The 27,119-nt window shown below is 47.5% G+C and overlaps 1 long non-coding RNA gene across 1 annotated transcript in view; it reads right to left on the reverse strand.

Moving 5' to 3' along the window:
* LOC144799131 (uncharacterized) overlaps positions 1-27,119 on the reverse strand; it is a 510,047-nt gene that overhangs the window by 34,874 nt on the left and 448,054 nt on the right. The window contains exon 4 of the long non-coding RNA XR_013603756.1: positions 19,959-20,068. This is a non-coding gene — a long non-coding RNA (uncharacterized LOC144799131). The remainder of the gene's footprint in view (positions 1-19,958; positions 20,069-27,119) is intronic.

The raw sequence follows: 27,119 nt of genomic DNA on the forward strand, positions 1-27,119 counted from the left end.
ACATATCATCCATTCTTGTAGGCAATGTATGTTAATAGTGAATGCAAAGCCAGGATACAACAGGTAACACCGTGATTGTGGTTGTCTGTATAATAGGACTTTATTGCTTGCCAAAAAACAACCCTTCTTTGCAATCTTGGAATAACATGAGATTGAGGAAAAACCAATAATTATCTAAACCCATTATTTCCAGTTTGCATGCAGCTCCTTGATGCCGGTAGATCACGGTGCTATATTAGAAGGCTTGCAACTTATGAACTGGAAGTAACACAATTATTTCAGTGGCAAAAGCAGTAGCACAGTAGCTGAATAAAATACACATCAGTAATATGCATGTTACACAATGTGCTTAGCAGCAGATGTAGAGTCCTTCCTAGCATGGGTACCAGCAAAGGAATTGCCACACACAGAGCTTAGTCCCGCAGGGCTCCTCTTTGTCCCCCCTCCTTTTTAATTTGTACCTGGTCCCTTTACTCCGTTCCCTTCGTGGGTTGAGTGTCACTGCGTTTAATTACGCGGACGACATTCAACTGGTTTTTACCATTGATTCCTCCGATGATTCAATTACTACTTTTCAAAACACGCTCTGCTTTATTAGTAATTGGATGAGCTCAAACCATCTGAAGCTCAACCCCGACAAGACCGAGCTGGTTCTTGTCGGGGGACTTTCCAATCCCTGGCAACCTTCCTTCTGGCCTGCAAGTCTGGGTAGCCCTCCTTCCCCAGTTAATTCAGCCAAAAGTCTGGGAGTTGTCATTAGTAACGATCTTTGTATGACACCCCAGATCAGCGCAGTAGTGTCCTCCAGCCCTTTTCAACTCAGGAAAATCCGTAAAATCTCTCGTCTACTCACTACCGAAGCCCTTACTTTGGCCTTGCTTGCGTTAGTCATTTCTAGACTCGACTACGCAAATGCACTGTATGTAGGCATCCCTGACTACCAACTTAAGAGACTTCAGTTGATCCAAAATCAGGCTGCCCACCTGATTTACCACCAACCTAGAGATCAACATGTTCGCCCTCTCCTAAAAAGTCTCCACTGGCTTCCGGTATCTGCTCGCTGTAAGTTTAAGTTAGGCTGCATTATCTCAAAATCTCTTGCAGGCCAAGGTCCTCTTTTTATTTCCTCTCTTCTCCACCCTTATGCTCCTCCTCGTAATCTCCGGTCATCTCAGATGGCCCTGCTATCAGTTCCTAGATTTAAGAGGAAAAAACATGGTGGCCTTAGGTTTTCATTTTTAGCCCCATCTTTTTGGAATTCCCTTCCCCTCTCTCTTAGGTTGTCTTCTTCATATTCTGGGTTCAGATCCCTTCTTAAAACCCTCCTCTTCACTGAGTCCTATATTTAGTTTCTGTCTCACGCTCTTTTCACTGCCCTCCAGCATAAGCACCAAGAAACCTAATGGTGTTAGTCGCGCTCAATAATTTTTTTTAACATAACATAACATAACATAACAGTAATACATGTCTTTATTCTTCTGTGTGTAACCGCAAACTCAACATTCTAAACTAGTCTTCAGTGCATTCCGCTCTAACACTTACGCCACAATTCTCTGGCGTAATAGCGACCTCTAGCATGGAAAGTGGTGAGGCAGTGTGGAGGACAAGAAAAATAAATAATAAAACTTACACCCTGCCGCCTGCTGCCAGCCGCCTCCCCGCACCACCATTCTCTCCGGCTCCTGATGCACAGAATCTGCACAAACAGACTCCCCTGTGCCAATCCAAACGCTGCTCTCATGCTGGTATTACACAGCATGAAAGAAGCACCAGGATTGGGCTGAGCAGGCTGCTTTCACGCTCCACCAGGGACTGGGAGCATGTGCTTTTGAACCATGCTGATATCTCCAAGCAACAGCCTGGAGCTATCCAAGTGCGCATGTCAGTTTGGCCGTCTGTAGATGGCCGGCCAAACCAACATGTGCACTTTGTGTCCTGTGCCCACCACTCTTGCTGCTGATGGCCCAACCCTCAAGACTCAGCTGAGGCTCCCTCCTACATGTAAAATAAAATGATAATAAACCAGTTTGATTAATTTCTTTATTATCATTTTATTTTACGTGTTTTCATGCTGGTTCCAGCAGTGGAGCGACACTCCTTTACAAAAACAGGGAGCCGTCCCTGATTCAGAGTCCACCTGGAGCCAAAAGAGTTCTATCATTTCTAATTTGCAAAACACAACATCTCCACCTCTGTTAAATAAAAAAGATAACAATTTTTAAATATTTATATTATATAGATAGACATATATATTCAAATTTCTTCAATCAATCTTCTTGGCACTTTAATTATTCAACCTGATATTGTTCTGAGAAACTGGGAGGCGTCATTACCGATATCCAGAATCTGCATCAAGGGGTGTAGAAGCAACAGCAGATGCTGATGTTTAAGACTCAGTCTCTCTTTCAACTATTAGATCTGATGAATGATTGGTCAAGTGCCTGAAATGAGGAGAGTCTTTGGTAATAAACTTCCCAGGGCAATGGGCAGTCACCATGCGTCCCTTAGTAGACACCAGTTAGGAATTTTCTGCATCAAAATGAGTATCAGATTTTCTTTTCTGCGTTTGTCATCTGAGCACTGGATCTCTTCTCTTAAAGATGATGTTCTTTGCATGTCGTCTTCTGTCAGCATACACTTTCATCTATTGTTTGCTAACCAAGTCCTTCTCATGAGTTTTTGTCTCATCCTTCTTTTTCTGATTGGTCCAACTTGGTGTTCGTTGATCTCCAGAACACAAAAGTCACAGGACTTTCACCTGTGGTCGAGTGATGTGTTGAACAATAAGCTCTCATGCTAGAATTAAATACATTTGTCAAATCAAGTTTGTCAAGAGTGACACACTGCATTGCTTTCTTTAGTGTACTCATAAAATGCTCAACAAGTCAGTTGGCTGTGGCCAAGGAGGTGAGCTCTTTTGAAGCTTTATTTTCATATGCTTCAAGGAATCTCTTAACTCTTGACTGTTGAAAGGTGTGCCATTGTCAGAAGTCACTATGGCTGGAACACCCACTGTCACAAAGATGCCATCTAGTCTTTCAATCATTCATTCTTGAGTTGTAGGTGAACGATCTTTAAATAGTGAATATATTGAGTATTCATTCATAATCACCAATAAATGATGTCCATTGTCAAGTGGACCTAAAAAGTCAATGGCTATTCTCTCCCATGCTTGCTTCGGAAGATTTTGCATGTTGAAGGTGTGGTGAATAGTTTGCTTAGAAAGGCAGTTGCATAAATGACAGGCCTTTAATTCCTTTTTAACTCAGCCTATCTGAGAGCGCATTTTGAAGCAACAATTCCACAATGTCTGTCATGGGCTACCTCAATCATTTTCTATCTCAGACTTTTCAGAATCAGGATTCTTCACCCTAATAATATAACTCCTTCCTGAGTTATGGACAGTTCACCATCACTAGTGAGCGGTCAAGCTTTTTGGTTCCATGACATGTGTAATTATGTTCTTCAGCTTTAACATGTCACTATCATGGCTTGTGGCAGTGATAACCTGGGATAATGAAATGGCATGTGGTGTGTTGGATTTTACAATGAAGTTGATACAGGCCTCAGTCGTCTTAGATGGAGTACTGTGGTCTCGTATAGGCACTCTGGAAAAGCAGTCAGCACAGTTTTGATCCTTCTCTGGATAATGGACAATGGTATAACCATACTCCTGTAATCATAGTCCCCATTGTTCAATGCAAGGAGGTATTTTGGCCTTTGGAGTTATATAGTCAGTAAACCTTGATGATGAATTACAAATGTAAAAGGTTTTCCATACAGGTATACATTGAAATGTTCACAAACCCAAACCACAGCCAAGCTTTCTTTCCCAGGTTGTGAGTAAGCTCATTCTGTTTGGAACAAACTTCTACTTGCTTATGCCACAATATACCTTTGAGCATTCGGGTGTCTATTGTGCTCTGCAAGGATAGTGCCTAACTTGACTAGGCTAGCATCAACAACAACCCCTGTATGAAGCTTGAATGAATGGATGGATGAGTGAAAGGGTGGATGAAAAATGAGAGAAAGGATGGCTGGGTAATGAGATAAAAGATGGATTGATGAGTGAGTGAAAAGATGGGTGAGTAAAAGTATGGATGTAAGGATGGATGAGCGAAAGGGAGGATAGATAGATAGCTGGATGAAAGGGTGATGGATGATGGATGAGTAAAATGGTGGATGGATGAGTGAGTGAAAGGATGGATTGAAGAGTAAAAGGGTAATTGGATGGTGAATAGATGGATGGATGGAGTGAAAGGATGGATGAATGGGTTGAAAGGGTAGATGGATGGATGAGTAAAAGGATGGAAGAATGGGTAATATGATAGATGTAAGGACGGATGAGTGAAAGAATGGATGAGTGAATGGAAAGGAGTAAAGATGGATGGCTGGATGAAAGGGTGGGTGAATGGATGAGTGAGTGAAACAGTGAATGGATGGATGAGTGATGGATATAGGAGTGAAATGGAGGATGTTTAAGTGCATGGATGAATGAGTCAAAGGATGAGTAAGTGAAAAGGAGGAAAGATGACTGGATAGATGGATGGATGGATGAGTGAGTGGAAGGATGGATGATGGATGAGTGAAAGGATGGATAGAAGGATGGATGAGTGAAAGAAAGTTTGGATGAGTGAAAGGGATGATAGATGGAGCTGGATGAAAGGGTGGATAGATGGATGATTGACAGGGAGAATAGATAGAGAGATGAGTGAAAAGGTGGATGGATGGATGGATGAGGCCGTAAAAGGATGGACAAGTGAAAGGGTAAATATATGAATGAGTGGATGGATGGGTCAAAGGGTGGATGGATGAGTGAAACGATGGATGGCTGAGTGAAAGGGTGGATGGATGGATGGATGGATGAGTGAGTTAAAGTATGAATGGATGTGTGAAGGGTAAATAGATAGATGAGTGGATGGATAGACCGAAGGGTGGATGTATGGAGTGAAAAGATGGATGGATGAGTAAAAGGATGGATGGATAAGCAAAATGTTGGATGAATGGATGCAAGGGGGATGAAAAAGGAAAAGTATGGATGTCAGTGAAAGGATGGATATGTTTGATGGATAGGCTTGGACATAGATGGGTGTTTGGATGGATAAATGGAATGGGGACAGGCTGAATGTTGGATGAAAGACTGAAAGGATGATAGAATGTAAATGTGAAATGGTGGATATCTACAGGGGTTGGAAGAATGAAAGAATAAATCTATAGATGCTTGGATCGAAGAGGCAAGCAAGCTCTTCTGTGGAAGGTCATGATTATTTGTTTCGTTTGCTTGGTGCCACATAAGAGCTGTGGTTCCAAGTGCAGGCTATTTACATTTTCTAGCTACTCCCTTGCAGACCAACATGTGTTGAAAAGTTGTGATGTATCTGCAATCTTCTTTAAGTTCTAACTGATGATAACCTTTATTTAAATCAAGATGAGAGAAGACCTTTGCACCATTTAATTGAATTATCATGTCAGCAATTTGTGGACCTGGATATCATTCTCATTTAATTACCTTATTAGCTTGACACATATCCTTTTTGGGCACTACTACTATGGAAGAAACCCATGGCATTGGACCAGTGGAATGCTCAATAGTATCATGCTTAATTAATGATTCAAGTTCTTTCTCAATAGCCTCTTGCAAATGAAAAGCAATATGTCTATGTATTTGAGAAACATGATAGGCGTCCTCATTAATATGCAACTTCACTTTCATAGTCTTAAGTTTTCCCAAGCCATGAAATAACCAAGGGAACTGACATACTGTTTCATGGTGAGCATTTATGTTGCAATTCACAGAAATCAGTCCCATATCAGCAGCTGTACTGAAACTGAGCAGACAGGCACTGGACACTGTGCCTTGAAGCACATGGATGGATTGTTTTCTTGTGTTTCATTCTCACAACAAATTACCTTGACTTTTTAAGAGCGTTGATGCAGTCCATGTATGCACTTTGGTTTTCGATGGCCTAAGCTGTGGTAATGGAGATAATGCATTGTATTTCTCCTCAGGCATAATGTCTATCGATGCACCACTGTTGATAATGAAAGGTATCGAACAACCATTTACATTCAGTGTGATTTTAGGACAATATTTGAATGACTTTGATGCTTTGGCATGCCAATCTTTCTTTGACTGACATTTTTTTCCACAAGAGGCCAGCCCAACATGTGCATGTTTTTCTGAGGTAAATATCAACATGGCACAATTATTTTCTTCTCTCTCGCCTTACCTTGATATAGAGGAACTGTTTGACAATGATTTAGATGCCAATCAATGTCATTCTGTGCCTGATTTCTGTTATCTGATGTCGCCGCTTGCACTTTGTTTTCACACCATGACGCACTTGCATTTCTCTCGGCTCTGCAAACTGTCACAAGATGTTTCTCCTTCCCACAGCCTTTACAAATCTGTCTGAGAGTGGTAGTATACCTTTGTGTGGAAACGAAAAAATCTGCATCTAAAACACAACTTAATTTTACAGGCAGACATCACCTTGTGTCCTTCAGTATTTGGCTTCAGCTTACTTTTTACACCCATGACTGATGTATTTTGGGCATCTCTGGCCTCCATGTCAGCAGCTTGTCTACTAGAATGCTCTTCTTCTCTGGTAGCCTTTAACACTCACTCTAGAATGAGAATTTCTCTCAGCATTCGCCCTCTTAATTAATCTGACAAGCATTCATCAATAACTCTCCGACGCATAGTTTCTTCATTATTAAATTCATTGAACTTACAATGTCTGATGAGTGTGTCAATCCCCTCTACAAATTCATCAATGTTTTCACCAACTTTCAGGCATTCCTGGTTGAAGATGTATCTTTGGTAATCCACATTTTGCATTGGATTAAAGTTGGGATTCAACACTTCCTTAATCTGACGATATGTGACTTCTTCATTGGTTCGCAGCATTTTCTTTATGAACTCTTTAACACTGTCATCGGCAATAATTTTGTGATTCTTTTTGTTATTAGCCTCTTTAGGTGCATCGATAAAATCATCAAATGTCTCTATTCAAGCAGTCCATCTATTGGAAATATTTTGCTTTTTGCCAGTATCAAATGGTGGGAGAGGTTTCAGGAAAGCAGCAGCGTTGTATAACCGAGTGGAACTTACTGACACAGTGTGTGGAACTCTGTGGCTTAGTTTATGTGACTCAGCAGCAAGGCCTTACAATATGCTGGCCTCTGGATCATCTTTAATGATAGCTGAAAATGTCACTTCCTTCTCTGCCAGCTGAAACATTTCACTATTCCAGAAATATTCACACGCTGTGGTGACGACCACACACTGGTCAAACACAACCCCTGTGCTTGACCTAGGTTGTGGCATCTGGAGCTAAGGTCGTACCAGCTAACTTTGCTCAGGTTCTAGAGAGTAAATAATTGTTCTATCCTTAGGTGTCTCTCTGCATGCTCTTTGTCTTCACCACTTTTTTATTGTAATGTTATCTTGCACTTTGTGATTATCAGTAACTGCTTTTTTCAAATCCTCGTTAATGCAGGACCTTTAGCGTTCATGCTCCTTATTATATATGACTGTATATTGCATAGCAGCGCTGTACCTTTACATATGATCTGACCAGTAGGACCTCTGTAATCAATCTGAAGATTTCTTTTCAATGCTTTTGTAATTTGTAAGTTCTTTACTGTGGCTAGAATCGAGCTTTGACTTCACATGCGTTAAGCGTTGGTTCGACTGAAACAAACGTGGCACCAATGAGTAGTTTGCGTGGACGACATCAAACTCTCTGGGAGAGCACTGCCGATCTTCTGGTTACTTATCCCATTAACTCATCACCAGCTGTAGCATCCTCCCCAGCCTGGGTACCCGCAAAGGATTTAGTAATACATGTCTTTATTCATCTTGGTGTAACTGCAAACTCAACATTCTAAACCAGCCTTTAGTGCATTCCGCCCTGACACCATGTCACAGCAAAAAGGATTCTATAATCTCTAATTCACAAGACACTTCAGCAGGCAAATAAGCCCTCTATGCTAAATTGTGAGTCAAAACTGTGATTGAGCAAAGCATATAACTCTCCCAGGGCTACATTAACCACCAGATTTCTCTTACCTCCATTATATTACCCTCAGATTTGTTGGTCACACAATGATCTCTGTTGCAGATGTCTTAACACTGTAGGTTAGTATAAAATACAGCCTCTTTGTAGCCAATCAAATAATTTGGAAATGATTTCCCATCAAATAAGTACTTGTTGCCAGTTACTATGCAGCAGATAAAAAGAAATTATGTTGACTGTCAGACTTTGCTTTTCAAGCTTCGCCTGTCGCATCTCCACCCCCTTTTCTCTGTCACACCTTCACCCCTAATTTCTTTGGGTTTCCAAAGTACATTTCTTAAAATTTCAGTGCTGAATATAGCCCTGTGCGGTGGTAGTGGGATGCGAAAATGCCACTTTGTTTTGGATAGGCATCAATCCTCACACTGACCTCAATAGGATGGCACCATTTTTTCCCTAAAAGGTTTTTCTATCGGTTAGAGTTCTGCATGGAGGGCATCCAATCCTGGAATCCCTTGCTGAGAAGTATTGCCCTTGACCTGGGGTTACTCTGAGAGTGGCATTTGAAGTAAAATGTTAGCGCTTTTTATGGTCTGGGTTGACAGTGTAGGGGTCGCCAGACAAATGTGTGAGTATAACCAAGAGAGGGGCTGTGGCTCCACCCACATGTTAGGAGCCTGGAGTATGTTTATTTTTTTAGATTGTTAGAAGACTTTATTGAAGGAAATTGCAACACGCATTAGATAATCACAGTATACACCTCAAACACTGGCATAATAAAAACAACAAGGCAAGTAAGCATAACAAATCAAATCAGTAAAACTGTGGGTAGATAACACACATTGGCAAAGACAATAGGTCTCACCTATGCAAGAACATTTTGCTTTCCCATTGTGTTTTAGCCAATTTGTACACCAGCATGGCTTAATGTTTGTGGCATTGTTAGAAAGGCGACCCCGGGGGAGGCAGAAGATGTCTGACTGACCACCCCTAGGTCCACCTCTCCCACGAGAAGTAGCCGAGCGTTACCGAGAGGCCTCCTGAATGAGGGCCCTCTCCTAGGATCGTACAGCAGAGTAATCACAACACTACAAACGGACACCACACAGGAGGTCAAGTTCTCAAGCTTTTATAAGTAATAAAGGTTGCGGGTTCTTGGCAGTATATACAGGCGGATCGAGGGATCCGTAAAGTCTCGAAAAGGGGGGTAAGGTAGCGGGACAGTCTAGCTTCTGGGCGGAGGAAGGGATACCCTGCGCACAGCTCTCAATCCTCGAGCTGGGGGGTTCCGAGAGGTTCGAGCCGCGGCAGCGCAAGCAGGCTTATAAGGTGGTTCAGCGAGGTAGGCCGCGGCAGCGCCAGCAGGCTCTCAGATGGTTCCGCAGGGTAGGCCGCGGCAGCGCCAGCAGGCTCTTAGATGGTTTCAGCTAGATAGGCCGCGGCAGCGCCAGCAGGCTCTCAGATGGTTTCAGCAAGGTAGGCCGCGGCAGCGCCAGCAGGCTCTCAGGTGGTTTCAGCAAGGTAGGCCGCGGCAGCGCCAGCAGGCTCTCAGATGGTTTCAGCAAGGTAGGCCGCGGCAGCGCCAGCAGGCTCTCAGAAGGACGTCGGGTTACAGGAAGGATGAGTTTGTCTGGTGTCGGCCGTGACAGCGTCAGCAGGGCTTCCAGTCCAGGATACAACTGACGTCCTACTCCGGGGCTGGCCCAGATATAGGACGGAGGTCCTTTGATGTCCGGACCCTCTCGCCTGGGGGTCAGAGGGGCCGGGATGATGGTGTCCAGACACCCAGCAGGGGGGTGGAGCCAGCGCCCAGGGAGGCCGGAGGGCGATCGATACCAGGCGTCCGGGGACGGCTGGAGGGCCATCGAAACTCCTCTCCCTCCGGGATCTGTCGAGTGGCCACTCGACCACCTGGGTGGATCTTGGTGCCTCGATGTCGGGGCTTCGCTGGGGCCTGGGCCTGGGCTGAGACCACGTGGTCATGACGTGGGGGACCCAAGATGGAGTCGGGCACGGCCTCGTGCCTAGGTCGTGATGGGCCTACGCTGGAGCCAGGCCGGTGATGGGGATCCGGGATGGTATCCGGATCTGTGGTGTTGGGGCGTGCAGGGTCGGGCCAAGGGGCCGCCCGAGGTCCGGAGGAGGGCTGATGTCGTTCTGGGCCCGCCATGTGGGAGGGGTAGGACCACGCCATGAGGCCGGGTCCAACACGCGTCCCCCCCAGCTGAAGGCAGGGGAGAGTCACCCATCTTCTTGGGGTTCTCCTCGCCGAGGCGGAAGAATCTGGACAGGCCGTCAGCATTGGCGTGGTCGTTGCCGGGGCGATGCTCCACAGTGAAGTCCATCCCCTGCAGAGAAATGGACCAGCGCAGCAGTTTCGGGTTTTCTCCCCGCATCTGCATCAACCAACGCAGGGGCTGGTGGTCGGTCTGGACTCGGAAGTGGGTGCCGAAGAGGTAGGGCCGGAGCTTCTTGAGTGCCCACACCACGGCAAAGGCTTCCCTCTCGATGGTGCTCCACCGCTGTTCTCTTGCCAGGAGGCGTCGGCTGATGAAGGCCACAGGCCAGTCGATTCCTTCGGGGTTAACTTGGGACAGGACCGCCCCGATGCCGTGCTCCGAGGCGTCGGTTTGGACTACAAACTCTCTGCTGTAGTCGGGGGCCTGGAGCACAGGGGCGGTGCACATGGCAGTCTTTAAAGTCTCAAAGGATGTTTGGCACGCAGGGGTCCAGTGCACCTTCTGGGGTAATTTCTTTGAGGTCAGTTCTGTGAGGGGCCCCACAATGCTCCCGTAGTCTTTTATAAATCGCCGATAGTATCCGGTGAGCCCCAGGAAGGCTCAGACGGCGGTCTGGGTGACCGGGGGCTCCCAGGCCCGGATGGCATCTATCTTTGGTTGGAGGGGAGCTACTTGGCCGCTCCCCACTTGGTGTCCCAGATAGGTCACTGACCCTTGGCCTATCTGGCATTTGCTGGCTTTGATGGTTAGTCCGGCCCGCCGGAGGGCCGTCAGGACCTTCCAAGGTGGGTCAGGTGCTCATCCCACTGAAGGCTGTACACCGCAATGTCATCTAGATAGGCGGCGCTGTATTCCTCTAGTCCGGCCAGCACCTGGTTCACTAGTCTCTGGAAGGTGGCTGGCGCATTTTTCATGCCGAAGGGCATCACTTTGAAGTGATAGTGGCCATCAGGGGTCGAGAAGGCCGATCGCTCTTGTGCACCAGGGGTAAGGCCGATCTGCCAATACCCTGCCGTGAGATCGAAGGTGCTGAGGTATTTGGCGGCCCCTAGGCGATCGATCAGTTCATCCGCTCTGGGGATGGGATGGGCGTCGGTCCTGGTGACTGCATTCAGTCCCCGGTAGTCAACACAGAACCGGAGCTCTGGAGCTGTTCCGGGGGAGGCGGCTTTAGGGACCAGGACAACGGGACTGGCCCAGGGACTGTTGGAGGGTTCGACTACCCCCAGAGCTAACATCTTGGCCACTTCCGATTGGATGCAGGCCCGAACCCGGTCGGGCACTCGAAAAGCTCGGTGTTTTACAGGTGGGCTGTCTCCGGTGTCCACATCGTGGACACATCACCGGGTGACCCCCGGCGTGAGGGAAAACAGATCCGCAAACTGCCCCAGCAGCTTCCGGCAGTCTTGGTGCTGCTCTGGGGTCAGGGTAGAGGAGAGCCGGACCCCTTCGAAGGAGCCGTCTTTCTCGGTGGTGCTGAGGAGATCTGGTAGTGGCTCGGAGTCGTCTTCAGCTCCGTCATCGGTCGCCAGCAGCAGACTCAGTTCAGTGCGTGCAAAGTGCGGCTTGAGCCGGTTAGCGTGTAGAACCCGGAGGGGGTTCCTGGGGGACTCCAGGTCTACCAGGTAGGTGACGGGGCTCTTGCGCTCCACCACTTTGAAGGGCCCCGTCCATTTGTCCTGGAGGGCACACGGTTCAACCGGGGACATGACCCAGACTTGCTGGCCCGGCTCGAACTCGATGGACGAGGCGTTCTGGTCATACCAGCGTTTCATCTCCTCTTGACTAGCCTCCAGGTTGGCCTCGGCAAGTTCCCGGAACTTCCGAGTCTGATTGCGGAGTGTCAGGAGGTACCGGTAGACATCCGGTGGGGCATCTCGAACTGCTGTCTCCCAGCCTGCCTTGACCAGGCTGAGGGGGCCTCGAACCGGGTGTCCGTACAAGAGTTCAAAAGGGCTGAACCCCAGGGATTTCTGGGGTACCTCTCGGTAGGCGAACAGGAGGCAGGGCAGCAGGACATCCCATTTGCGCCGTAGGGGCTCTTCTAGGCCCTTGATCATCCCCTTCAGTGTTCTGTTAAATCGTTCCACTAGTCCATTTCCTTGGGGATGATACGGGGTGGTGAACTTATAGGCGACCCCGCACTGTTGCCATAGGGATCGCATATGCTTCGAGATAAAGTTGGAGCCCCGATCACTCACGACTTCTCGGGGGAAGCCGACTCGGGAGAAGATGCTCATGAGGGCTCGGCCCACCACGGGGGCCGTGATGGTTCGGAGGGGGATGGCCTCAGGATAGCGGGTGGCATGGTCCACCAGGACTAGGATGAAGCGGTGTCCCTGCGAGGTGCGAGGGTCCAGGGGCCCTACGATGTCTATTCCTACTCGCTCGAAGGGGGTGGTTACCACGGGGAACGGCTGGAGCGGGGCTTTGACTTTCCCCCCGCTCTTCCCGCTGGCTTGACAGGTCGGGCAGGTTTGGCAGTGGTTATGCACATCGGTGCGCATTCTTGGCCAGTAGAAATGGGTCACCAGGTGGCTGTAAGTTTTGTCCTGCCCCAGGTGCCCGGCGAGGGGCACATCATGTGCTAAGTTCAGGAGGAAGTCTCTGAATCGGAGGGGTACGACCAGTACCCGGCCGGCCCCTAGCTCAGCAATCTTCTGCTCACTGTAGAGGAGGTCGTTGTCCCAATAGACCCAGTGGGACCCCGCGGGGTCTCCAGCGGCCTGAGTAGCGGCTTGCTGTCAAATCCCCTCGAGGGAGGGGCAGGTTTTCTGTTCCTGCTGGAACTGTTCGCGGGTGGGGCCACCTTCTTGGCGCCATTGAGCGAGTTCTGGGAGGTGGTTGAGCTCGGTGAGATCTTCTTGGTCGGGCCCTTGGGGGCCGTGTTCGGGGTCGGCGTCCTCGGGGACGACGGGTGGCGGAGGTGCGGGCCACTCTGGTTCCTCGGTCGGAGCTCCCCCTGCCGGGGTGGAGGCTCGGGCGGGCATGGAGCGGGTGGTCGCACAGACCCACTCGGGAAGGCCTAGCATCCCCAGGTGCTCTCTTCGTTCGACGCCAGCCCATGGGGAACTTTCCAGGTCGTTCCCAAGGAGGCAGTCCACGGGGGCATCGTCGCGGACAGTCACTTTCAGCATGCCCGACACTCCTCCCCACTCGAAGGGGATGCGGGCCATCTGGCACAAAGTCTCTGAGTTATCTGCGGACCGGACTGGGCACAGGACGTTAGGAAGGATCTGTTCTGGGGTCACCAGATGGCAGCGGACCGCTGTCACGCTGGCTCCGGTGTCACGGAGGGCTTCGGTCCGGCGACCATTGATGGTGACCCACTGGCGGTATTTCTGGGTGTTGCCGGGGATCGGACCTCGAGGGATCAGGTCGTGGGTACCCAGGCATGCTAAGGTCATGGCGGCGGCCTCCCACTCGGCCTGTTCGTGGTCGTCGTCCTCTTCCTCACTTCTTTCTTCACCCAGGGCCGCTGCCGCGATCTGGTGGGCTGGGGGCCCGGTGGTGCCGAGTCGCTGGTTCATCGGGCAGAGGGGGTCATTCGCATAATGTTCTTGTCGCTGGCACCTATGACACGTAATGTTTGGGCGGGGCCCCTGTCTGGCTGGGGGGCCCCCTCTCCGGCCCAGGGATGGCGACGTGGAAGTAGGGGAGGACCCCTGGGGGGCGTCCCGTCCCCGGCTCTGGCCTACTCCGCCGCCTCGTGGTCGGTGGGTCCCCGGGGATCCCCGGCCGTAGTCTCCCATCGTGCTCCGGGGAACTCGGGTGCTCGCCCATCGATCCGCCTCGACAGCGAGTTTTCGTGGCTCCGTCAATTTGCTGTCGAGGAGGTGCTGCCGGAGTTCGACGAAACAGTTATTGGACAGATGTTCCCACAGAATGAGGTCGACCATCTGCTGGTAGGTGGTGACCTGGCAGCCCCGAGTCCACCCCTCGAAGGCTCTACTGTAATAGTTCACGTATTCCACCCACGTGGTACCGGGGATTTTTTTGCAGTCTCGGAATCGCTGCCGGTACATCTCGGGGGTGAGTCCGTAGCGAGTGAGGAGGGCGGTCTTCATGTGCTCGTACGAGGTCATCTCGGTATCAGGGAGCTCCAGCAGGGCGTCTCTCCCTTTGTTGATAAACTTCCCCCACAGGCCGGCGCCCCAGTCCTTGAGGGGTACTCGATGAGCGGTCATGGCGACCTCGTAGGCTTTGAACCACTGTTGGATGTCGTCGTTCTTATAGTATTCTTTGACGACATCCTTGGGTATGTGCACCTTCGTGTCCACCGGGGGGGTGAGGTCTTGGCCCCGGCGGTGCCGGTCTCGTTTGCCTTGGCTTTAAGTTCCATTTCTTTGAGGACGCGCTCGTGCTCGAGCATGAGTTTTTTCTCCTCGAGGGCTAGCTTCCTTTCTGCCAGTTGGATTTCTCCTTCTTGTCGGAGTCGAGCCAGATCCAACTCGTGGAGCCGGGTCCTCTCTCGTTCTCGGGCGTCTTCGTGGGAGAGGCCCGTGTTTGGGGTTGTGGGTCTCCCTCCCGCTGGGTTCACCTCAGCCTCCGGGCCTCCGTTCGGGCCCGGGTTATCTTCCCTCGGAGGTGGCGCCTTGCCGGCGTCCACCCAGGCCTGTAGGGCCGATTTAAAGTCTTCTTTGGTGCTTAAGCCAGTGGTAGCGATGCCTAGTTCTTTGCAGAATTGCTTTAGCTCCTTGTGACTGTAGTCTTCCATTTTCTCTTTCTGGAATTCTGTGTTCATGGTCGCAGTGGGTTTTTCTTGGTAGCGAGTGAATCACTCCCTGTACGATCTGCGTGGGCTCGGATCCCACCGCTGCCACCAATGTTAGAAAGGCGACCCCGGGGGAGGCAGAAGATGTCTGACTGACCACCCCTAGGTCCACCTCTCCGTCGAGAAGTAGCCGAGCGTTACCGAGAGGCCTCCTGAATGAGGGCCCTCTCCTAGGATCGTACAGCAGAGTAATCACAACACTACAAACGGACACCACACAGGAGGTCAAGTTCTCAAGCTTTTATAAGTAATAAAGGTTGCGGGTTCTTGGCAGTATATACAGGCGGATCGAGGGATCCGTAAAGTCTCGAAAAGGGGGGTAAGGTAGCGGGACAGTCTAGCTTCTGGGCGGAGGAAGGGATACCCTGCGCACAGCTCTCAATCCTCGAGCTGGGGGGTTCCGAGAGGTTCGAGCCGCGGCAGCGCCAGCAGGCTTACAAGGTGGTTCAGCGAGGTAGGCCGCGGCAGCGCCAGCAGGCTCTCAGATGGTTCCGCAAGGTAAGCCGCGGCAGCGCCAGCAGGCTCTTAGATGGTTTCAGCAAGATAGGCCGCGGCAGCGCCATCAGGCTCTCAGATGGTTTCAGCAAGGTAGGCCGCGGCAGCGCCAGCAGGCTCTCAGGTGGTTTCAGCAAGGTAGGCCGCGGCAGCGCCAGCAGGCTCTCAGATGGTTTCAGCAAGGTAGGCCGCGGCAGCACCAGCAGGCTCTCAGAGGGACGTCGGGTTACAGGAAGGATGAGTTCGTCTGGTGTCGGCCGTGACAGCGTCAGCAGGGCTTCCAGTCCAGGATACAACTGACGTCCTACTCCGGGGCTGGCCCAGATATAGGACGGAGGTCCTTTGATGTCCGGACCCTCTCGCCTGGGGGTCAGAGGGGCCGGGATGATGGTGTCCAGACACCCAGCAGGGGGGTGGAGCCAGCGCCCAGGGAGGCCGGAGGGCAATCGATACCAGGCGTCCGGGGACGGCTGGAGGGCCATCGAAACTCCTCTCCCTCCGGGATCTGTCGAGTGGCCACTCGACCACCTGGGTGGATCTTGGTGCCTCGATGTCGGGGCTTCGCTGGGGCCTGGGCCTGGGCTGAGACCACGTGGTCGTGACGTGGGGGACCCAAGATGGAGTCGGGCACGGCCTCGTGCCTAGGTCGTGATGGGCCTACGCTGGAGCCAGGCCGGTGATGGGGATCCGGGATGGTATCCGGATCTGTGGTGTTGGGGCGTGCAGGGTCGGGCCGAAGGGGCCGCCCGAGGTCCGGAGGAGGGCTGATGTCGTTCTGGGCCCGCCATGCGGGAGGGGTAGGACCACGCCATGAGGCCGGGTCCAACAGGCATTGAGAAGAGTGAAGTTTCATAGAGTGTTGTGGAGTGGAGTGGAGTGGCGTAAAGTGGAGAGTCATGGAGTGTTTAAGAGGCGCATAGAATGTTTCAGAGTGGCATAGAGTACTGTAGTGGCATGGAGTGTAGTGGACTAGAGCGGCATTGCATGGATTATAGTGGAGTCTTGTGCCATGGATTAGAGTGTCGTGGAGTGTTGTGGATTAGAGTGGAGTGTCATGGAGTGGAGTGCTGAGGAGTGGAGTGTCGTGGATTAGAATAGAGTCTCGAAGAGTGGAGTGTCATGGAGTGGAGTGTCGTGAAGTGTCATGGAGTATTGTGGAGTGTTGTATCATAGATTAGAGTGGAGTGTCATGGATTATAGTGGAGTGGACTGGTGTGGATTAGAGTGGAGTGTCACATCATATATTAAAGTGGAGTTGAATGTCGCGGTTTAGAGCGGAGTGTCATGTCGTGGATTACAGTATAGTGTTATGGATTAAAGTGGAGTGGAGTGTTGTGTTCTGTATTAGAGTGGAGTTGAGTGTCATTTCATGGATTAGAGTGGAGTGTTCTGGATTGGAGTGTAGTGGAATAGAGTAGATTAGAGGGTAGTGGAGTGCCATGTCTTGGATTAGAGTGGAGTGTCATGGATTGGAGTGGGGTGTCATTGATTAAAGTGGAGCATTGTGGATTGGAATGGAGTGTTGTGGATTGGAGTGGAGTGTTGTAGCGTGTCATGGAGTGTTGTCGATTAGAGTGGAGTGTTGTGGAGTGTTGTGTCAGGGATTAGAGTGGAGAAGTGTTGAGGTTTAGAGTAGAGTGTCATGTTGTGGATTAAAGGGGAGTGTCATGGATTGGAGAGGAGTGGAGTGTAGTATCATGGATTGGAGTACAGTGGAGTGTTGTGTCATGGATTTGAGAAGAGTGTCATTGATTGGAATGGAGTGTCATGGATTGGAATGGAGTGTCGTGGATTGGAGTGGAGTAGGATTGGAGTAGAGCAGAGTGTTGTGTCGTAGCTTTGAGAGGAGTGTCATTGATTGGAATGGAGTGTCGTGGATTGGAGTGCATTGGAGTGGAGTGTCATAGAGTGGATTACATTGGAGTGTTGTGTAGTGGATTGGAGTGCAGTGTCATGCAATAGATTGGATTGAAGTGTCGTTGAATGGAGTGGAGTGTTGTGGATTGTATGAAAGTTTCATGGATTAGAGTGGAGGGGTGTAGCATTGTGGAGAGGGTCATAGAGTGTTGCGGAACAGAGTAGAGTGTCATGCAGGGGATGTAGAGTTACATACCATGGAGTGGAGTAAAGTGTGGTAGAGAAGAGTAAAGTGATGTAGAGCAGAGTAGAGTGTCACAGACTGAAGTGGCATGGAGTGGAGTTGAGTGACGTAGAGTGGAAATAAATGGCACTGAGGGGAGTGTAGTATAGTGGAAAAGAGTGTTGTGGCATAGATTAGAGTGGAGTTAAGTAGAGTAGAGGGTCGTAGAAGCATCATGGAGGGTCGTAGAGTGGAGGGTCAGAGAGCACCATGGAGTGACACTGAAAGGCGTAGAGTGCAGTGGAACAGAGTGTAGTGGAGTAGAGTGTTGTGTCATAGAGTGGAGGGGCATAGAGTAGAGGGGCATAAAGTGGAGTGTCATAGAGGGAAGTGGAGTGGCGTAGAGTGACATAGAGTGGAGCGGTGTAGAGGGGCACAGCACAGAGTGAAGGACATGTCATAGAGTGGAGTAAACTGTCATAGATTGGGATAGAGTAGAGTAAAGTGTCACAGAGTGGAGTAAAGTGTTGTACAGTAGAGTGGCGTAGAGTGGACTAAAGTGGGATAGAGTGTTGTAAATTGGAGTGGCATAGAATGCCGTAGAGCAAGGTGTCAAATAGTGTCCTACAGTAGACTGTCATAGAGTAGAGTAAAGTGTCATAGAATGTTTATGGACAGTCGTAGAGTAAAGAGGAGTAGGATGTTGCATCGTAGAGTGGAGGGATGTAGAGTATCGTTGCATGGAGTAAAGTGTAGCAAAGTGGAGGACCGTGAAGTGGAGTGGAGTGGCGTAGCATAGAGTGGTATAAAGTGTCATAGAGTGGAGTGGAGTGGCATGGAGTGGAGAATTATAGACTGTAATGGCCTAGAGTGGCATAAAGTAGAGTGGCATAGAGTGGAGTGGAGTGGTGTTGTGGAGAGTGGAGTATAGTGTTCTAGTGTGTCATAGAATATTGTAGGGTAGACTGGCGTAGAGTGGAGTAGAGCGTCGTACAGTGGAGTTGCATAGAGTGGAGTGTGCATGATGTGATAGTGCACCCATTACAGACTTCACATGTTTTATTGATATGGCCATTACATTTGCAGACATACAGTTTTACTGGCAAAACGATAAAGCGCACAAACAATTGTGTATGGAATTTGCATCACCAAGGGCTAGATGTAGGTAAATCTTATTTACCGATTCATAAATACCGAATTTTACCGATTCAGTATTTATGAATCGGTAAATAAGATGTAGGTAAAAAATCGGTAATTTTTACCGAATCGGTAGGATTCGGTATTTACCGATTCGGTAAATACCGTATCGGTATTTGCTATAGAATCCTATGGGCCTTGAAGCCCATAGGATTCAATAGCAAATACCGATTCTGTATTTACCGAATCGGTAAAAATACTGAATTGCTAAGGGGGACAGGGTGTCACTTTGACACCCTGTTGCACCCCTGTAACCGGCTTTTGCGCCATGTGGCACACATACATGCCCTTAGGGCATGTCTGTGTGCCACATGGCACAGGTGTACATGCACAGATGTGCATGTACACAAGAATTCGTCATTTACCATGAAATTGTATTGTATGGTAAATACCGAATTCTTAAGGCCCTGTAGCGCTGTTAGAGGCGCTACCTACATCTCGAAATACATATTCGGTAATTTTACCAAATGGTAATTTTACCGAATGGTAATTTTACCGAATCGGTAAACTTTACAGATTAGATAAATTTACCGATTCTGTAATTTTAACGATTCGGTAAAATTACCGATTCGGTAAAATTACCGATTATGTCCGTTTTTTGTGCCCCTACATCTCCATAGCCCTTTACCGGTCGGAAACGGCCGAAAATCGGTATTTCCGGCCGATTCCGACCGGTAAAGGGCTACCTACATCTGGCCCCAAGTGTATTGATTTGTTTGATCATATCAAATTATTTGTTTCCTTCAAAATTACAAAAAAGTGCTTCATTTGTACTTTCCTAATTTACTTATATATTCTTCAATATTTGCACAGTTCATTTACAGACATTTACATTATTCGGAAATAACAACCTAGACTTTCCTCTCACATGGTACCAAGCAGGAATGCCACATACATCCTCTCACTTTGAAGAAAGAGAAGTAAACATCAAGTGCCTTCAGAAAGAAGAGACAGACATTTGACCTCTGTCTTTGAATGCACTGCAAATGTGACGAGATAAGAACAAAATTTAAAGGCCTGTTTACAGAATGTGAGTTTATGGAAGGATGCAGTGAACAAGGTATGCTCCACTTGATGGGCTACATAAAACTGGACAGCCCAAAAACAAATAAAACAAGCAAATAGAAAGCAAGTAAATTTGAGTTACAAACCACAAAGCCAATGTTAAGCAATGGGCAGAATGTATTCTCAGGGAAGCTTTCTGAATGTCCCCAAGATGTCTTCAACAAACGAGATACCTGCGCCATCTGGTAGGGTTTATCTAAAAATGAAATAAGAGTATAAGAGAAAGAAAGAGGGGAAAAGAAACAGAAATACGAGTTTAAAAATAGTGCTACGTGAGAGATCAGGGAAGAAGAGATTATGAGAATTATAAAGTGGTGTAGAGAGATATAGTCAATGTAGAATATCATCAATCAATATTACAAGCATACAATAAAAAGTGAGAAACAAAGGCTCATGGAGGTTTGGGAATTTCTTCCATATTGAGGGATGATAATTGTACCAGACACCATATTACAAAGCTTGAAAAGAGAGGTTTGAGGAATTTTTCCAATTTTTTGTTTTCGACTGAAAAGCAACAGCAATTAATAAGTCAATTATAGAAACGTTAGCATTCATCTGAAAAGCTGCCTAGAAATATGTTTGGAATTGAAAAGGAACATTAGTGTTGAAAATAGAATTAATTTGGTCCCAAACTTTCAGCCAAAATTGCTGTATAGATGGACAAGAAAAAATAATATGATAAAAATCTGCTTGGTGGAATTGCATGACCAACATGTTGGTGATGTAGCCGAACTTATCATGTTTAAGGCGACGGAGGTAACCATAAACCTGTTATAAATAAAGAATAGAGATTGAGTTGTGTTTGCAGATGTAAATGTCCAGTATTTGTAAAGTGCAAACAATTACCCGAAGGTGTCAAAGCGCCAAGGGCCGTCAGGAAGATTAAGCGAGCTATTGCCCAGAGTCACATGCTGCTAGGCAGACCCCTGCCGCGGGAGCCGGGGATCAAACCGTGATCCCCAGCATCCAGCATCAGTCGCCCTGGCCGCTGCGCCACACCTCTTCCACAAATAGCACTGTTTTGCATAGTTTTAGCCAGGTTTTATGCCAGGAGATTTGAAGATCTTTTTAAAGTTGTAACTCAACTTCCAATATATTTCTATCATCTGGGAGTTTATTAAGGAGTTTACAGATAGAAGAAGAAGCACTGGGGGGCGAGGGAAGCAAGGAAATTATCTAAGTGTTTTAAAAAAGGGTAGTAGTATGTGATGATAGTGTGGCTAAAGTGTCTTTTATAGTTTGTATTAAGGAATAAAATGTACTGTTATATTAATTTGGAAAATTGAAAAGTGGATGTGTTTGGTGGAATGAGTCATTTCAAATAAGTTGGGGTACTCAAATCAAACAGCTTTCTCTCCAAGTGTTCCCAAAAATAGGTTTGTTGTTAATTTTTTAAAATGTATTATACCAAAGAAAATTAAGGAATTGTTCTTTGTCTGAGAAGTGAGAGAAGATTATTGGCCTGAATAGTTTGTAAGTAGTATCATGAATTGGAAGTGACATGAAGAAGGGGTCTGGTTGAAGGATAGAAATTCCTTAAAAAAGAAAAGTGATATAAAGTCGGGGAGGGAAGAATTTGATTCGCAGAATTTTGAGGAATTACATGAGATTCTGCAGAATTTTGCAGCAGTGTGTAGTGTGCATTTGGTGCTATTTTCTTAGTGCAGAAAGCACTTGTGTCCAAACATGGATGCGAGGATACATTTTGCGCTAAGAAATAGTGCTGCCAAATACAACAAGCATTAGAAATGCAATCGGGCTCGGATTTATTTGAGTTTGCGCTAATGGCATTGTAAATGCCAATGTATTGTTGCTATGTGTTATGGAGTGTGTTCATGTGGTGTGTACTGCCAGTGATCTCCTTGTGAGTGTGAGAATATTGCACCGTTACTGCCTGTGATGTCCTTCTTGTGAGTGTGAGAAGCTTGCACCTCTGCTGCCTGTGGTCTCCTTGTGAGTGTAAGAAGCTTGCACTGCTGCTGCCTGTGATGTCGTTCTTGTGAGTGTGAGAAGCTTGCACCGCTGCTGCTTGTGATGTCCTTCTTGTGAGTGGGAGAAGCTTGCACCTCAGCTGCCTGTGGTCTCCTTGTGAGTGTAAGAAGCTTGCACAGCTGCTGCCTGTGATGTCCTTCGTGTGAGTGTGAGAAGCTTGCACCGCTGCTGCCTGTGAGTATGAGAAGATTGCATTGTGCATCTCTGTGCTGTTCCTGTTCTTTGTAAGGGACTCTTGCTCTGTTGCTGCTGCTGCCTTGGCACAGTACCTGCTGTGAATGTGTAAGGGAAGCTTGCACCACTGCTGCTTGTGATGTCGTTCTTGCGAGTGTGAGAAGCTTGCACCTCTGCTGCCTGTGGTCGCCTTGTGAGTGTAAGAAGCTTGCACTGCTGCTGCCTGTGATGTCGTTCTTGTGAGTGTGAGAAGCTTGCACCGCTGCTGCTTGTGATGTCCTTCTTGTGAGTGGGAGAAGAGTGCACCTCAGCTGCCTGTGGTCTCCTTGTGAGTGTAAGAAGCTTGCACAGCTGCTGCCTGTGATGTCCTACTCACTACTCTACTCTACTCACTACTCTACTCACCACTCTACTCACTACTCTGCACTCACTACTCACTACTCTACTCATTACTCTGCACTCACTACTCACTACTCTACTCACTACTCTACTCACTAGTCTGCACTCACTACTCTACTCACTACTCTACTCACTACTCACTACTCTACTCACTACTCTACTCACTACTCTACTCACTACTCTACTCACTGCTCTACTCACTACTCACTACTCTACTGACTACTCTACTCACTACTCACTACTCTACTCACTACTCACTACTCTGCACTCACTACTCACTACTCTGCTCACTACTCACTACTCACTACTCTGCTCACTACTCTACTCACTACTCACTACTCTCCACTCACTACTCTACTCACTACTCACTACCCTACTCACTACTTTCTACTCACTACTCTACTCACTACTCACTACTCTCTACTCACTACTCACTACTCTGCACTCACTACTTTACTCACTACTCTACTCTACTCACCTCATTACTCTACACACTACTCTACTCACTACTCACTACTCTACTCACTACTCACTACTCTGCACTAACTACTCACTACTCACCTCACTACTCTACTCACTACTCACTACTCACTACTCTACTCACTACTCACTACTCTCTACTCACTACTCACTACTCTGCACTCACTACTTTACTTACTACTCTACTCTACTCACCTCACTACTCTACTCACTACTCTACTCACTACTCACTACTCTACTCACTACTCACTACTCTGCACTCACTACTCACTACTCACCTCACTACTCTACTCACTACTCTACTCACTACTCACTACTCTACTCACTACTCACTACTTTGCACTCACTACTCACTACTCTACTCACTACTCTACTCACTACTCACTACTCTACTCACTACTCTGCACTCACAACTCACTACTCTACTCACTACTCTGCACTCACTACTCACTACTCTACTCACTACTCACTACTCTACTCACTACTCACTACTCTACTCACTACTCACTACTCTACTCACTACTCTACTCACTACTCACTACTCTGCACTCACATCTCTGCACTCACTACTCACTACTCTACTCACTACTCTACTCACTACTCTACTCACTACTCTACTCACTACTCACTACTCTGCACTCACATCTCTGCACTCACTAATTTGTACTCACTACTCTGCACTCACTACTCACTACTCTGCACTCACTACTCACTACTCTGCACTCACTACTAACTACTCTACTCACTACCCACTACTCTACTCACTACTCACTACTCTACTCACTACTCTACTCACTACTCTACTCACTACTCTACTCACGACTCTACTCACATCTCTGCACTCACATCTCTGCACTCACTACTCTGCACTCACTACTCTGCACTCACTACTCTGCACTCACTACTCTGCGCTCACTACTCACTACTCTGCACTCACTACTCACTGCTCTCTACTCACTACTCTACTCACTACTCTGCAATCACTACTCACTATTCTGCACTCACTACACTCTACTCACTACTCACTACTCTGCACTCACTACTCACTACTCTACTCACTACTCTACTCACTACTCTACTCACTACTCTGCACTCACTACTCACTACTCTACTCACTACTCTACTCACTACTCACTACTCTACTCACTACTCACTACTCTGCACTCACTACTCTACTCTCTACTCTCTACTCACTACTCTACTCACTACTCTGCACTCACTACTCACTACTCTACTCACTACTCACTACTCTGCACTCACTACTCTACTCACTACTCACTACTCTGCACTCACTACTCAACTCACTACTCACTACTCTGCACTCACTACTCAACTCACTACTCACTACTCTGCACTCACTACACTCTACTCACTACTCTACTCACTACTCTACTCACTACTCTACTCACTACTCTACTCACTACTCACTACTCTACTCACTACTCTGCACTCACTACTCTACTCACTACTCACTACTCTGCACTCACTACTCTACTCACTACTTTACTCACTACTCACTACTCTACTCACTACTCACTACTCTACTCACTACTCTACTCTCTACTCACTACTCTAATCACTACCCACTACTCTGCACTCACTACTCACTACTCTACTCACTACTCTACTCACTACTCTGCACTCACTACTCACTACTCTACTCACTACTCACTACTCTACTCACTACACTACTCACTACTCTGCACTCACTACTCACTACTCTGCACTCACTACTCACTACTCTACTCACTACTCTGCACTCACTACTCAACTCACTACTCACTACTCTGCACTCACTACTCGACTCACTACTCACTACTCTACTCACTACTCTACTCACTACTCTACTCACTACTCACTACTCCGTTCACTACTCACTACTCTACTCACTACTCTACTCACTACTCACTACTTTACTCACTACTCTACTCACTACTCACTACTCTACTCACTACTCTGCATTCACTACTCTACTCACTACTCACTACTCTGCACACACTACTCTACTCACTACTCTACTCACTACCCTGCACTCACTACTCAGCTCACTACTCACTACTCTGCTCACTACTCTACTCACTACTCTACTCACTACTCTACTCACTACTCTACTCTACTCACTACTCACTACTCTACTCACTACTCACTACTCTACTCACTACTCACTACTCTACTCACTACTCACTACTCTACTCTCTACTCACTACTCTAATCACTACTCACTACTCTGCACTCACTACTCTACTCACTACTCACTACTCTGCTCACTACTCTACTCACTACTCTACTCACTACTCTACTCACTACTCTACTCACTACTCACTACTCTACTCACTACTCACTACTCTACTCACTACTCACTACTCTACTCTCTACTCACTACTCTAATCACTACTCACTACTCTGCACTCACTACTCACTACTCTACTCACTACTCACTACTCTACTCACTACTCTACTCACTACTCACTACTCTACTCACTACTCACTACACTACTCACTACTCTGCACTCACTACTCACTACTCACTACTCTGCACTCACTACTCACTACTCTACTCACTACTCACTACTCTGCACTCACTACTCAACTCACTACTCACTACTCTGCACTCACTACTCAACTCACTACTCACTACTCTGCACTCACTACTCTACTCACTACTCACTACTCTGCACTCACTACTCTACTCACTACTCTACTCACTACTCTACTCACTACTCTACTCACTACTCTACTCACTACTCACTGTTCTACTCACTACTATACTCACTACTCACTACTCTGCACTCACTACTCACTACTCTACTCACTACTCTACTCACTACTCTACTCTACTCACTACTCTACTCACTACTCACTACTCTACTCACTACTCTGCACTCACTACTCACTACTCTGCACTCACTACTCTACTCACTACTCTACTCACTACTCTACTCACTACTCTACTCACTACTGAAATCACTACTCTACTCACTACTCTACTCACTACTCACTACTCTACTCACTACTCACTACTCTAATCACTACTCTGCACTCACTACTCTACTCACTACTCACTACTCTGCACTCACTACTCTACTCACTACTCTACTCACTACTCACTACTCTGCACTCACTACTCTACTCACTACTCTACTCACTACTCTGGACTCACTACTCACTACTCTGCACTCACTACTCTACTCACTACTCTACTCACTACTCTACTCACTACTCTACTCACTACTCTAATCACTACTCTACTCACTACTCACTACTCTAATCACTACTCTACTCACTACTCTACTCACTACTCACTACTCTAATCACTACTCTGCACTCACAACTCTACTCACTACTCACTACTCTGCACTCACTACTCTACTCACTACTCTACTCACTACTCACTACTCTACTCACTACTCACTACTCTACTCACTACTCACTACTCTACTCTCTACTCACTACTCTACTCTCTACTCACTACTCTAATCACTACTCACTACTCTGCACTCACTACTCACTACTCTACTCACTACTCTGCACTCACTACTCTACTCACTACTCTGCACTCACTACTCTACTCACTACTCACTACTCTACTCACTACTCTACTCACTACTCACTACTCACTACTCTACACTCACTACTCACTACTCTACTCACTACTCACTACTCTACACTCACTACTCACTACTCTACTCACTACTCTTCACTCACTACTCACTACTCTACTCACTACTCTGCACTCACTACTCACTACTCACCTCACTACTCTACTCACTACTCACTACTCTACTCACTAATCACTACTCTACTCACTACTCACTACTTTGCACTCACTACTCACTACTATACTCACTACTCTACTCACTACTCACTACTCACTACTCACTACTCTACTCACTACTCTGCACTCACAACTCACTACTCTACTCACTACTCTGCACTCACTACTCACTACTCTACTCACTACTCACTACTCTACTCACTACTCACTACTCTGCACTCACTACTCACTACTCTACTCACTACTCACTACTCACTACTCTACTCTCTACTCACTACTCTACTCACTACTCACTACTCTACTCACTACTCTACTCACTACTCACTACTCTACTCACTACTCACTACTCTACTCACTACTCTGCACTCACATCTCTGCACTCACTACTCACTACTCTACTCACTACTCTACTCACTACTCTACTCAC

This window comes from Lissotriton helveticus, chromosome 12, assembly GCF_964261635.1.
Source record: "Lissotriton helveticus chromosome 12, aLisHel1.1, whole genome shotgun sequence".
Taxonomy (NCBI): Eukaryota; Metazoa; Chordata; class Amphibia; order Caudata; family Salamandridae; genus Lissotriton; species Lissotriton helveticus.